The 13,064-nt window shown below is 42.6% G+C and overlaps 1 pseudogene; it reads right to left on the reverse strand.

Annotated features, from left to right (window-relative positions):
- Positions 1–2,488: 2,488 nt before the first annotated feature.
- On the reverse strand, positions 2,489–11,637 carry LOC127223209 (60S ribosomal protein L15-like; annotated as a pseudogene).
- Positions 11,638–13,064: the final 1,427 nt, after the last annotated feature.

Below are 13,064 nucleotides of genomic sequence, written 5' to 3' on the forward strand. Positions count from 1 at the left end.
GCACAATGGAAGTTCCTAAGGAAAAAGTCTGCACTATCTCAGTGTGCACATATCAGGGGTGAAAATTGAGAATGTGTTTCAGGAAGTCTCAGCTTTTCTCCATCATCCTGAGTCTTGTGCAAACACAGCCTCTACATGTTCCACGTTATCTTGTCAGTTTCTGCAAGTTATTATATGCAAATGTCTCCTAAAAGTGCTGAAAAGCCTGTGAAGAAAGTACATGAGCCAACAAAGAAAACTATTGACAAAGGTGGCTGAATGGCACAGCAAGTTTTTAACGTTGTTGAAATTGCTCTCTGTGTGCTCCTTTCAGGAAGGAGATGTAGGAGCCACACCGGACAGACTAGCATGGCTTCTAAGTGAATGTGGAGCTAAGCTGGGGTGCACGGCTTCAAAAACTCTTGTGCTTTTTAGGGACTGTGGAAGAGGGAATTGCCTGTTAGGTGATAGAAGATTGGGTGAGCAAGGCAGTGATCAGTGATTATAGGAAGAGCTAGCTCTCTACTGTCATCAAAACAGTACACAAGAAGAAGAAGAAGAAGAAGAAGTAGAAGAAGAAGAAGAAGAAGAAAAAAAAACTTGCAAACAAGGTACTTTTGATAATAGCCCAATCTTCTAGATGTCCTTCTGCGTTGATGGGTATGGAGATACTAGCACAGCGTTTTTTGTTTTTGTTTTTGTTTTTGTTTTTTTGGTTTTGTTTTTCCTCCCAGCTTTGGGTCACACCTGTAGTCTCTGCACTTAAGGGAGGCTGCAGCCTTCAAGGCATCCTGTCTGTAGATGGGGAAGCCAAGTGTAGTGCTTATCGGCTGATATATGGTCTGATGATGCAGGTAACAATGCTCCAGAAAAGGATTTATGGGATGGTTTGGACATTCGGAAGGACTTTCCATTTGTCAAGTGGATTTGGCATGTAGCATAACAAACAATGAGTGGACGAAGGAGAAACTAGTCTTGCCAGCTGTTGCTGACTTCCAAGGTTTCAGGGAAGTGATTAATGCAAAGCAAAAAATCCTAAATCTTATGAGGAAGTTAGTGAAGTGAATGACACAAAGAACTTAGGAACAAGAAACTTCTTTGATTGGATGCTTATCCTAGGTCCTCAGAAAAGAAAGAGGAGGAGCCATAAACAGCTAACATCAGGCCTTAAATAATTACTATTGCTGGGCAGTGGTGGTTCACATCTTTGATCTCAGCACGCAGAGGCAGAGGCAGGTGAATCTCTGTGAGTTTGAGGCCAGCCTGGTCTGAAGAGTAAGTTCCAGGACAGTCAATGCTACACAGAGACATCCTGTCTCAATCCCTGCTCTCCACCTAAAATTTACTGTTATTTTGGTTTGGTTTGACTTACAGGTTTCACATTTTATTTGTTTGTTTTTGAGACAAAGTCTTATGTTAAAATTCCTTCTCTGGGGAGATGTGAACAATATCTACCTCCTCCTACTAAGGTCCCAAAGATAAACCAAAGTGTGATTCTACTCCAGTTCACCCAAGGGAGTTAATGACTTTGTTTAATACAGAAGAACATAGGTGAGGGATTACTGATAGAAGTGTGTGACCCCAAAGTGTCCTCACTGGAAAGTCTTCAACTAGCACAGATGATGGTGCTCCCATAGCTGTACGGGTGAAGGCCTCCTTCTCCTAGTCTTTCCTAGCTTATTTATTCTAGCCCCTTCCCAAGATTCTAAAGCCAGATAGAGTTGGAACAGAATTTCATATAATAGCTAGGAGGAGTGGATGGATACTCAGGTCAGGGCTAAATGACCTTGCCCACTCCTTCTAGAAGTGAAATCAATACTCTAATGACTGATCTCAAGGAGGGATAGTTGATCTCCTGAAAATGGCAGAAGCTGGCTAGGAGATAGCACCTTACAATAAGTCTTATGTAGCCCAGGCCAGCCTTCTACTTCTTCCTCCCAGTTCATGTGGCTCTGATGACATGAGGGCGTAATGCATTCGAGGTACGTACCTTACTAACTGAGCCTTGTCATCTCTGCCCATCTAACTCCATAATAGCAAGTATCAAAAAAGAGAATAGTCTCAAGGATGCTCTCTATCTGTCTGTCTGTCTGTCTGTCTGTCTGTCTGTCTCTTTCTCTCTCTCACACACACATACACACTTAAACTATTGTTTTGCTTCATCTCCATTTATTTTATTACTAACCTCTACTTATTTGGTTAATCATTTAAACTAGCTTCTATGTTTATTTTATGTAACTAATGTTTGTATTCATTACATAACTTAAAACACACAGTAGTTTTTAATTTATGTTAAAGTACACACTTGTTGCATTGCATAGGACATAAATTTTATAGGCTTCTGTGTTGTGTTGTATGAAGACATACCCATAAGAGAGCTTGCTGTCTGTCGCAGTGTTTCTATTGCCCTGAAGAGAAACCATGACCACAGCAACTCTTTGCTTTTTTTTTTTCTTTTTGATAGTCCTAAATTGTTTATTGGGTATGAATTTTACAAACATCACGTGTATTAGTAATGGTGGAGCTGCAGAGTATTGCGCCTTCTCCAGGCTGCATGTCTGCTGGAACTTGTGGCCCTTTCCAAGGCCTCGGCTCTTGTGGCCAGCAGATGTCAGCTCACACATTTCTGTGCTTGTGGACTGGTTTGGTGATCCACTAGGTGTCAGGGTTCCTTCTGATAGCTTTATTGAATGGATCAATGAGGATAACCTCAAAAAACTTGGATGTGGAATCTTTACTAACCCAGTAAGAATTAAGGATTCTCAAAGCCCCACAATGACCTCCAGCTCTCTCCTCAGCAACAGACTGAAGGCTTCAGGAAAACTTTAGCTGGTTAACACCATGATGGACAGGCTTGCTGTAAGTTGCATCCTTAGGAACTGGGTGTTTGAGGCCACCACGGCAGACACAAATCCTGTATATGACATAACTTTGCTTGGCTTTGTACCCCAGCCTTGGCGCTTTATCAGGCCAAGTATTGTGTACAGTGCAGAGAGCTGGCAGTGTTGCCAGCAACGAACCCTCAGCAGAAAGCTCAACATTTCGGACTGCTTCTTTCTCCATAGCTCCTGTGTGTATTTGTAGCATCCATTTTGGCTCTCCTGATGGCTGCCGCCAGAGGAAAGGAAGAAACCTTTATCCCACAAACCCTTTTGCGGCTCCTCGTCTGCAGCAACTCTTATAAAAGAAAACATTTAATTGTGGCTGGCTTACAGTTTCAGAGGTTTAGTCTACTATCTTTATGGCAGGAAGCATTGAGGCAGGCAAGATGTTTGGAGAAGGAGTTAAGTTCTAGATATGGATCAGCAGGCCACAGGTAATGAACTGAGTGTCACATTGGGCATAGCTTGATCATAGGAGGCCTCAAAATCTAACCCTTCCCCATAGTGACACACTTCCTCCGACTAGGCCACACCTCCTAATAGTGCCATTCCATTTTCTTTCAAACTACCACACTGTCCAAGCATGAGTACCTGAGTTTGAATCCCAAGCACCCATGTAAAAACCAGGAATTGCCACACAAGTCTGAGCCCCAGCATTGTGTGTCTGTGTGTGTGTGTGTGTGTGTGTGTGTGTGTTGGGAAGAAGGGTGGGCAGACAGATCCTGAGAGATCTCTGTGAGCTTCTGCTTCAGCGAGAGACCTGCCTCAAGGTAATAAGGCAGACAGAAATATGAGAAACCATGGGAAATTCTCTCTGTCTTCCACATGTTCATGTGAAAATTCTCCTTTGTCCTCCATTTGTCCATGTCCCTGTGAATGCACCAGCACTCTCATGTGCATGTAACATGCACATACACATACATATATCTACTAAAACATTCATTACGTAATAATTATGTTGCTAACATTTTGTATGACACATATTCACCCAAACCCTCTGGTCTTTACTATTTAAGAGTGTTTACATTTTGAAACATTTGTTGGGGATTTGGGGTGGGCTTAAACAGAGCATACATTTTTTTCATTTAGAATCAAAGACTAGTTGGGTTTGATGGTACCAGCTGTAATCCCAGCATCTGGAAGGCTGAGGCAGGAGGGTTTCCATGAATTCAAGGCCAGCTAGGGCTAGAGTAAAAAAAACCCCAAAAGCCCCAAAACCCAAAAAACCAAAAAACAATACTCAAACAATAATGAAGCATGTTAAAAACAATAAAAAGACTATGTATACATTATTCTTCCACTTCCTAAATTTGTTTTTATTTCTTATTAGATTAGAGTAAAATAGCAAGCAATGCCTGGGTATAAATTTATTTTTTCATAAGAATATGATATATCCTTTTGATTAATAAGATACATAGTGATATTTATAAAAAATGCACTTGCTCAGGGCTGGAGAGATGGCTCAGAGGTTAACAGCACTGGCTGTTCTCCCAGAGGTCCTGAGCTCAATTCCCAGCAAACACATGGTGGTTCACAACCATCTGTGATGATATCTGGTGCCCTCTTCTGATGTACAAGCATACATGCAGGCAGAACACTGTATACTTAATAAATGAATACTTCTTAAAAATGCAGTTGCTTTGTTAAAGCATTGATTAATGATTGATGTGAGAAGGCCCCGCTCACAGGAGGCAGTGCCACACCTGGGTAGGCGGTCCTTGTCTGTACAGGAAAGCAAGCCACGGAGAATCAACCAATATTCAGTGCCCCTCCCTAGCTTCTGCTTCAGTTCCTGCCTTAGTTTCCCTCAATAGACTTATGAACTGGAGTATGTAAAGCAAAGAAAATGTCTCCTTTCCTAAATTGCTTTGGTCATGGTGCTTTATTATAGCACTAGGAACCCCAGTGAAGACAAATCTCCACATTCTTTTTGCAGCAAGTGAGCATTCATCCCCCAACACACACATGTGGGCATACACAAAATAAATATAAAATTATTTGAATTGATTCCCTTCTTCTAGAAAAGGAAACACCTTATTTACTCAGAATGTTTGATCATGAAATAAAGCATAATAATCTGCCTCAAAAAAAAAAATGCAGTTGCTCTGTCAGTGTAATGGATTGGCTGTGCCCTGGCATGCCTGTAGTACCCATAGCTTTCCTGCTGAAGGTTCCCTGTCCAGGGCTCCTTGCTGATGGAGCAGGATGGTACTGTACTGTCTCTAACAGACACCTGGATCCTTGATTCTGGCCACACATGACTGGAGTAAAGGGAGAACTTAACTCAGAATTCGCAAACTTTGGAGCCAATAGAGGTCGCGTAAGCTGGAAGCAACAGATGTAGGACAAAACCCAGGATGCTCCTTGGAGATGGCAAAGCTGAAACGGCGTGCTTCATCTTAGAGAGGCCATAGTTAGCTTTGCCAACTGTTGTGATCCAGGGACAAAGAGGAGTGCTGAAATATCTTTACGGTTTTAATAAGGCTTCAACATTCTTACTGTAATTTTAAAAAGATTTCTTTCATTTTTATTTGTGTGTATGTGCCTTTGTGAGTGAATGCCAAATGGGAGGGTCCAGTGTACATGCCAGTGTATACATGTGTCCCTATGGAGGACAGAAGAGAGCATCAGATTCTGAGGAACTGGCTACAGGTGGTTGTGAGCTTCCCAGTGTGGGTGCTGGGAACTGCAGTAGGGTCCTCAGTGCAGTAGCAAGTGTGTTTAACTGATGAGTCATTTCTCTAGCTCTGAAAATTCTTATTTTTAAATGAAATGCTGTGCTTTCCCTACTGTGTGGGCCAAACAATCATGACAATGGGCCAGATTTGTTTCACTTGTGGCTTGCCTTTAACTTCTGACTTTTCCAAGAGTGATGTGTGGAAATTCCAGTAAATGACCTGTTTGTGACAGATGACCTGTCCCCAACTGCTTGACAAGTCAGGGAGGATGGCAATTAACACGAACCCTAACCACTAACAATCTATTCAGAATACACACACACACACACACACACACACACACACACACACACAATTGTTTTATATTTTTTAAGGAGCTAAATAAATACATGCCAGAGGGGGAGTAATTGCTTAGCAGGAATATCAGAAGCATCAGGTGGTGCTGAGAGTCAACCCAGGGCTCAGCAAGTGGTCTGCTATTGTGCTATGCCTTTTCAGTCCTTTTAATTCCATTCCAGTCTTCTGAAGTTTCTCTCCCTCTTCACCTCCCCAACCCAAGCCAGCTGCAGTTAGTCCTTCTGCACAGTGGTTTGAATGTGTTTCCTAAAATCCCTGTTAAAGAATCACCAGTGTGAGGAGGTGGGCCATGGGTGGGCTCCTCGAGCCAATCCTTTTGCAATGGGTTGTAACGGGCGGGCAGATGCCTTTTCCTCCCCTGTCTCTTCCTCCATGAAAGAGCAGTGTTCTTCATCCAAATGGTGGAGCAGCAAGGCACTGGCTTTATTTTTCTAAACACGGTCTTGAGGTGGGTGAAATGTCCCAGTAGGTAAGGGAGCTTGTAGCCAAGCCAGATCCACTGAGTTTGACCTCCTGACCTTACATGGTGGAAGGAGAACAGTTGCAAAGTTGTCCTTTGACCTCTACATTTGTCGAATGGCATGGTGCTCCCTGCCAATAAAGAAATTAATCTAAAAAATAAAACAGGATCTTATGTAGCCCAAGCAGGCCTTTAACTTACTGTGTAGCTGAGAATGGCCCTTGAATTTCTGGTCCTTCTGCCCTACTTCCGGAGAAGTAGGATTACCAGGCATATACCACCAAGCCGGGTTTATGCAGTGCTAAGAATTGATCCCAGAATTTTGTGTACTCTAGACAAACACTCTAGAACTGAGCTATACCCCAGCCCAAGGCACCATGTTAGAAGTGGAGAGGGGTCCCCATCCAACACCACCCTACTGAAGAAGCCTTGATCCTAGATTCCCAGATTGTCTGTCTGTCTGTCTCTGTCTATGTCTCTCCTGTCCTTCAACTCACTATGTAGCCAAGGATGGTGTTGAATTTCTGAATGTTCTGGGGTCATCTATCTTCGTAGTGCTTAGATTACACGCTTGTGCTACCATTCTGGGTTCCTGCAGTGCTAGAGATTAAACTTGGCTTCAGGTATGTCTACAAGCATTTTATGTGTATGAGTGTCTTGCCTGGAAGTATGTCTGCATGCCATATTTGTGCCTGGTGTCCACAGAGGCCAGGATAGGTTGTTAGATCCCCTGGGGCTGGAGTTACAGGAGGTTTTAATCAGCCATGTGGATGCTGGGAATGAAACCTGGATCCTCAGGAAGAACAGCCAGTGCTCTTAATTGCTGAGCCATTTCTTCAGCCCCAAAGTCTGTTTGTTTTTATTTTTGTAGCATCTCAACAAGTAGCTCAGGCTGACTTAGAACTTATAACTCTCCTCTCTTGCCTCATCATAATATGTGCTATAATTACAGGTGTGTGCCTCCATGCCTTACAATTTCTGTTTATAAATCATTCTAATGTGTTTTCTCACAACAGACTAAATGGACTTATACATAGAAATGTTTCATATGGTTGCTACCTAGGTTTATCTAATCTAGATCAGATGGGGTCAATGCTCATGGCTGTAGAGATGCTGTCTGGAGAGGAGAATGCTGCATCCAGTACAGCCTGGAATAAAGAGGTTGTAACTCTTACATCACCCTGCACCAGGTGGGCAGATGAGAATCTTGTTTGGAATTTCTTAATCTACATGGTTCACAATTTTCACAAAACTTTGCTTTAGTGGGTAAGTACTAGAGCCCAATGAAGATTGGTTTTATTTAGTAGTGAATACACAGCCTTCTATCACTGCTTCCCACCCTGTGATCAATTTACTTAATCAAGGGCCTCTTTCTAACTCCTAACTAGCTCATCTTCTGAGATTTAGACTGCCTGGGAATTGTCATAGCAAAGGAGTCAAATCTTGTCATAGGAAGATGGAGATGAAGCTCAGTGGCACAGTGTGCCTGGAGTGCACACACCTTGGGCTCAGTCACCATTGCTGCAAAAAGTAAAAACCACTGTATCTTTTAGAAGGCAAAATTGAAAGCTCTTGCCATTGAGTGATGATAATGACAATTTTAACCTATTGGGTATTTAAGAAAACAGCCAGGATAGCATTTTCCCTAGGCTCAAGGCCATGAGCTTTCTTGACAGGTCTTCAGCTACCCCAGAACTGCCTTTCCTGAATAGCAGAACTGTCTTTCCTTTTCCACGTGGAACTCTTGTCCTGAAGCATTATTTCCCCAAACAGTGTACAATCAACAAGTGCAGACTCTTGCCAGTTTCAGAATTTCTAGGTTGGAATTCTGACATTCACTGGAATTAAGATGAAACATGTCATTGCTGGTGGACATTCCATGTGTGGAGAGAAAAAGAATTTAAAAATTCAAAACATCTGGATCTGAGGCATTAGTTCAGTGGTAATGTGTTGGCCTATCAGAAGACCTGAATCCCAGCCTCAGATTCACATAACAAAACAAAACAAAACAAAATGGTAGTGTCATAGCGAGCACATATAATTTCAGCTCTGGGGGTGTGGGGGGGCAGAGATAGGTGGATCCCTGGGACTCATAGGCCAGCAGACTAGCCTACTTGGTAGGTTCTAGGCTCGTAAGAGTCCCTTTTTCAAAATAAACAGACAAACTAGGAAAATGCCATTCAAGAAACAACACTTGAGGTTACCCTCTCGACCTGATACACACATATGCGTGCGCGCGCGCACACACACACACACGTACATAATACCTCATGAACTGGCTTCAAATCTTACTCTGCGGTCTATTGAGTGTATTGTCCTTGGTACACTTCTAATTCTTCCTTACGATTTCTAGAAGGATTAAGTAAAATTTATATGAAAAGGTAGTATCCAAAGTGCCAACTAATTCTATGTTTGTGTATGTATATTGAGCATGACACATTCAAGGATGGGACAGCCTATGGCAACTTCATTGATTGGGATCCTAACAATGATCCACCAGAAATATGTATCTGGAGTCACAGTGGGAGTCAGCTCCCACGCAGCATAATTTAGCTTTTATTAAGATTCTCATAGCAGCATATTTCTAATAGTTTGCTTGACTGGCTACATGCAATTACTTTTTCCTAAGGAGTGAAGAAGCTCTCAAATCTCTTATCATTTCCAAGTACTGAGGGCAAAAGGCGTGGACTAAGCCAGAGGACTCATTTTACAGACAAGGGAATTATATTTTCCTTCTCACAGTCTGAATTTCCTCCTGGGAGTCAGAGAGCTGATAGAATGCATGTTTCCCCCATTTTCCTTTCTCCAAGGGAATAGCTGGGTGATTAATGAGATAATGAATGTGAGTAGAACTCCCTGGGGGAAAAGCATTTCATAAACAGGAATGAAGAGTCTGGCTGACTCAGATCCCAACAGCTAAGAGGTGTGGATAAATCTTTTGGTAGGAATCCTAGCTACTTAATCTACATACCTGTGCACAGCTGAAAAGCTAGGTTCTAGGGCCATTCCTTAATGTCAAACTGATTCTACTTACAGCAGGACTCATCATCCAGTGTGTAATTAACAGCAAGTGTTTATGAAATTGAACACTTCATCCCTCAGTGTTTCAGCTGGTGAAGATGGAGAAGCACACAAGCACACACGACTAACTTGAAATTGCGTGGCTTATGGAAGGTAGCCTGGAACTACTTTGCTAGATTTTCATAATTGTTTAGGGAAAAAAAAAAAAAGAGTTCTGTCTCAGAATTGTTCCCTTGAAAACAAATGGCTGTTTTCAGTGTCTGAACTTTTTCTGGAAGAATGGAAATGAGTTCGTAAAAATGTAAGAAGCCCAAAGCAAGGGATCAAAAGCCATGTCTGGGAGACTTGGAGCAGTGATCTATGTAGCTGTTTTCCTAAGAAACCTAAAATATGTCAGGGATAGCTGGATGTTGCTGTGAATGTGGCCCAAAGCTTTGTGGGATAAAATGCAAAACAGCCTCAGAAAAACAAATAAATAAACGATTTTCTAAACTAACTCCTTTGTCAGGTGAGAGTTATGGCAGTTTCGTTAGATTAGAAAACCAGCCAAAGGGTGTGGCAATTGGCACATATTTAAGAGTGTTATGTCGCCTTGATAAATCGGGTCTCTAAGAATCACTGTGATGGTAGGTGGAGCTCAGTGGTAGAGCTCTTACCAGGTATGCACAAGGCTTTGATGTCCAGCACTGTGGAAAAGCTCCTGTGAAATGTCCCTTCTCTGTACACATTCCAGAGCATGGCTTTCTTTGTTCAGCTTCATCTGTTTACTTTTTGGAATGCATTTAATTTTTAAATTATTTTGTCTGGTAATAGTTCTCATAATCTCTTCATTTTTACAGATTTACAAATTAGTTTATTAAATAGCATCTTGTCTGTGATCCCTGAGCAGTTTCATAAATGTTAGACAACAGGGTGGCCATTCAGAAACAGATTAAATCAGCCCCATGCCATCTCACTACACACACAAGAATAAATCCCCCAAAGGCTAGGGATTTAAATTCAAAAAGTAAGAGCATTGCAAACATGAGGGAAAACACAGGAAAACTCTCCTTTCACCTGAATAAAAGTATAAGGAAGGCTTTTTTTTTTTTTTTTTTTTTTTTTTTTTAGCTCTGAGTTGGAACTCAGGCTCAACAAAAGCACAGAATGTTTTCCTGACTGGATACAAATACAAGTAACCAATAAAGAGAGAATATTTGTCACTGGCATGTTTTCTAAAGAGATATCTACACGGGTTATAGAAATAGAGAGATAAAGGACCAAGACTTCATGGTCAAATGTGGGTGGGTGAAGACTGTGAGCAAGAACAAAACACACAGCTAGCCCTCCACAAATGAAAATTGTTCAAGTTCACTTACAATCCATCATCAGAAGTAGAAGTTAAACAGCATGTCAGTATGTTCTGTTACGCTGTGAGAACAGCACTTCCTCCCACGTTTCTGGTAGAGGGAATAACAGTACCACTGTGTTAGTTTCTCCTTTTGTTGCTGTGAGAAGACACTTGAAAAACATGTAGGAAGAAAGGGAGGGAGAAAGGAAGGAAAGGAGGAAAGGAAAGAGGCAGAGAAGGAGGAAGAAAGAAAAGAAGGAAGGAAGGAAGGAAGAAAGAAAGTTGTGTTTTGTCTCACTCACAGTTTTAAGAGATACAATTCAGCCTTTATGATGGGGTATTTTGGTAGTTTGGAAGAAAATAGCCCCCATAGGCTCATAGGGAGTCACATTATTAGGAGGCGTGGCCCTATTGGAGTAGGTGTGCCTTTGTTGGAGGAAGGGCATCACTAAGGGGTAGGCTTTGCAAGCCAGGTCTAGTGTCTCATTGTTTCTTCCTGCTATCTGAGGATGCTGATATAGAACTCTCAGTTACCTCTCCAGCACCATGTCTGCCTGCATGCTGCCATGTTTCCCACCATGATGATAGTGGACTAGTTAAATGTTTTCCTTTATAAGAGATGGCATGGCCACCTGTGCTGCCACCTGGAGCCATGATGATATCTGGGATTGAGCTGCTGCGTTGGGCTGTTTCTGGGTTTGGGACTCTACTGCAGCCAGGGCCTATATTGATGTCTGTGCCTCATGCTACCTTCAAAGGCCATGCCAATGCCAGGGGTCTGAGAGCCATGCTGCTGCCAAGGCTATACTGATCTGGGTGGCTGATCTGTGCTGCCACTGGGGCCATGGTGATGTCCTGGCTTGAACTGCTGCTGATTGCCATGGATGGGTTCATGGTCCTGCTGCATCTGGGGTCTATGTTGATGTTCATGGCCCATGTTATCACAAGAAGCCATAAGAACCATGCATTTTGAAATCTGAGGGCTCTGCTGAACTGGTCCCACCCATCACTGCCCCTGAGATAGCTGGCCCTGAACCTAGATCTAGCTCTGTCTCTCATGGGAGAGTTGTCCTCACCTCTAGGGAGAGATGACCCCACCACTCACTATGGATGTGGATGAGCTGGCCCTGATGGTATGATGGGCATAGGAGAGCTAGCTTTGCTCCTCATCTGACGGGATGGTCCAAGCATGCCAGACTGACCAGCTCAGTTACCACCCAGGCTCACACCCTGGGCCTTGAGTTGGCACACCCTAACATCCTTATCATCTATGACTTGCTAGAATGTGTGAAGGGACTGGTCCTGCAGAATGATGGCCATAGGATCTCCATGATGGGGCAACAACAAGATATCCAAGAGGAGTTTCCATGAGAGTCCAGTGATGGTGGTGTGCCAAAGGCCAGAGGCCTTGAACCAAACCAATGATTCACTGTAATGAACATTTGTGAGTGGGGCTGATTGGACAAAAGGGTATAATGTGTAACTCACCACAACAGCTCCTAATGCCACTAGGAGGGATGGGGAGGTGCTGGAGAGGTAGGAAAAACAGAGGATTGAGGTGGGATTTTTTTTGTTTGTTTTTATTTTTATTATTTGGATTTTTCTTTTGGGGCAATGCTGCAGGGTGAGGGGTAGATATGGAGGGACTAGAAGTGAGTAGGATTGGGGTGCATAATATGAAATTCCCAAAGAATAAATGCAGAAATATATTTGGACATATTTCTTTATAAAGAGTTGCCATGGTCATGGTGTCTCTTCACAGCAATAGGAACCCTGACTAAGACAAGAAGCATAGCTGATGGAGCATAAAACAATTGATCATGCTGTGTCGGGAAGCAGAGAGAGAAAAACATTGGTGCTCAGCTTGCTTTTCTTCTTTGCATTCATGCCTGTTCCCTAACCCAAGGAATGGTGTTGTCCATATTCAGGGTCATAGTCCATCCATACTCAGTCAGACTTTCCTGGAACACTCTATAGATACACCCAGGGGTGGCTTTTCACATGACTTTAAATCTGGTCAAGTTGACAGTGGAGATGATTAGCTATCACAACCACTGGAAAGCAAGTTCACCAGCATGCCACTGATCAGACTGACCACAACACATGTTTTCCTGCATGCCATTGGTCAGACTGACCACAGTGTACCTTCATGTTATTTTTAGGAATCTACTCTGATGATTTCCTCAAAATACAAAATGGTTATGGTGAAGTTATATGATACAGTGTTGTTTGTAAATGTAAGACATTGAAAGTAACCTAAATTTCCACTCATAGGGCAATGGTTGAATAGCTTGTAAGGAGTGCCAAATTCCTTTGCAGAAGAATTGCCAAGGTCTCATTCTTTGGTGGATATGAAG

The sequence above is a fragment of the Phodopus roborovskii genome, unplaced genomic scaffold (assembly GCF_943737965.1).
Source record: "Phodopus roborovskii unplaced genomic scaffold, PHOROB, whole genome shotgun sequence".
Classification (NCBI taxonomy): Eukaryota; Metazoa; Chordata; class Mammalia; order Rodentia; family Cricetidae; genus Phodopus; species Phodopus roborovskii.